This window comes from Astyanax mexicanus, chromosome 1 (genome assembly GCF_023375975.1).
Source record: "Astyanax mexicanus isolate ESR-SI-001 chromosome 1, AstMex3_surface, whole genome shotgun sequence".
Lineage (NCBI taxonomy): Eukaryota > Metazoa > Chordata > Actinopteri > Characiformes > Acestrorhamphidae > Astyanax > Astyanax mexicanus.
In genome coordinates, this window is record NC_064408.1 from 46,697,962 (window position 1) to 46,699,700 (window position 1,739).

The following is a 1,739-nucleotide window of genomic DNA, read 5'->3' on the forward strand; positions in this document are numbered from 1 at the left end:
AAGTTTACTGGGCTACAGTAATATTAACAGGGTCCAACAGTGATACAGTATCTCACAATACTTCAGGGGCCGTATTGGATGGTAAAAAACAGCTTTTTCATTACATTTCAAGGTTCTTGAGAGGACACTTAAGAAGTAAGTGTTAAAACCGTTAGTATGTTTTTTTCTAAGAATCATGGAATGATCAAGGACCAGTGCACTTTTATCCAGAGGTTTGTATGTGCTGTCTCTTCTGATCTTCAGACATACAACAAGATGCCATCACATAAACAACATGTGACATGTTATGTTATGTTGATGTTATGATGAAAGAAAATATATACACAATATATATACATACAACTAATACACTGTGTGCCTTTTCATTTCATACATGGCCTGCTTTTGGTGGAGGATAAGAAAGGTAGCTCACTTGTAGCTTCTGCTAAGGTCATTCCACCATGTTCACCATGCTTCCTACTAACTTCCTACTTATAAAAAAACAGTCATGTGTTTGGATGCACATTCTCATTAATATTTGCTATTTTGTAATAACTGTATTATTAACCATATTGTAGGTAAAATGTGGTAATATTAAATACCTTAGAACTTACTAAAACCTATGAAGAAACAGTTTTTGGCCTTCAGAAACACCTGATACATAAACCTAACCCAGGTGGTTTGGGATGAGCAGAGTGAAGGAAGATCAGTGAATAAGTTCTCAGCACCTCTAGAACTACTTTAAGACAATTCCAGCTTCTACCTGATGAAGCCGACTGAGAAAATCAGCCAAGAGTACACAAAGTTGGCTTTAAGACAAAAGGTGCTATTTTTGAACAATCTAAAAATCTTTTTTTACTTTATAACTGCATATGCATTCCCTCATAGCTTTGATGTCTTCAAAATCTAAAAAAAAAAAACATAAAATGAATTGATCATACTGTTTACTGAAGATCCTCCAGAGAGCATCAACCAAACCAAATCCAGTTTTTCCTTTTCTACTGCAGATTCACTGCTCCATCTTCAGCAGCACTGCTGTAGTGAACAGCGGCAGGATCTGACACTATAAAGTGGGAAAAATAGAAAAGACAATATCAGGATGTGAAACTAAAACAATAGATGATTATCAGACAAACAGTAGAATGGTTTAGGTATGAAGTTTGTACCTTTAGTTCTCTTGGTGCAGTAAACAGCAGCTACTATAATGTGGAGAAAGATCACCGTCACCAAGGCGAACGGAACGAAGGGCAGAGACTGTGGAGGATCTGCAACAGTGATATCAGGCAGCAATCTTATTTTTTTTAGTTTTTATTCAGATGTTATCTTTGCATTATAGTGTTTTATCAGATGCAACAACAGAGGACTTTTAGTTCCAGCAGAGACAACAGACGTACAAATGGTAGCCTGCTAATGCTAAACACAGATTCTCAGTTCTGAGGACTGATAATGAGATGTATTGGTACCTTTCTGAGAGCTGATGATGGTGGGAGGCTCATCTGAAATATGATTAATTCTTCTGACAGAAGTTGGACTTGGTTTTACAGGAGCAACTGCAGAGAGAGAGAGAGAGAGGCCAAAGGTCAGCGATAGTCTGTAGAAGCGATGCTATTCTGCGGTAATTTTCAGATACAAAAGTAAATCTTGTTTTATTATATACAGCAATATGTCCGCCCTCTGACTTCACCCTCTCTTGCCCAACAGCACTTGTGCTGACATAATAATAATAATATTATGTAAAGGCTAGCAGGACCTAGTCCGTT

At 37.2% G+C, this 1,739-nt stretch overlaps 1 long non-coding RNA gene across 1 annotated transcript; it reads right to left on the bottom strand.

Moving 5' to 3' along the window:
* Positions 1-734: 734 nt before the first annotated feature.
* LOC125802160 (uncharacterized) lies at positions 735-1,526 on the bottom strand. Its single transcript, XR_007439104.1, has 3 exons — positions 1,443-1,526; positions 1,146-1,244; positions 735-1,042 (listed from the first exon to the last, which is right to left on the bottom strand). It is a non-coding gene; the product is annotated as an uncharacterized LOC125802160 (long non-coding RNA).
* Between the last annotated feature and the right edge of the window lie 213 nt (positions 1,527-1,739).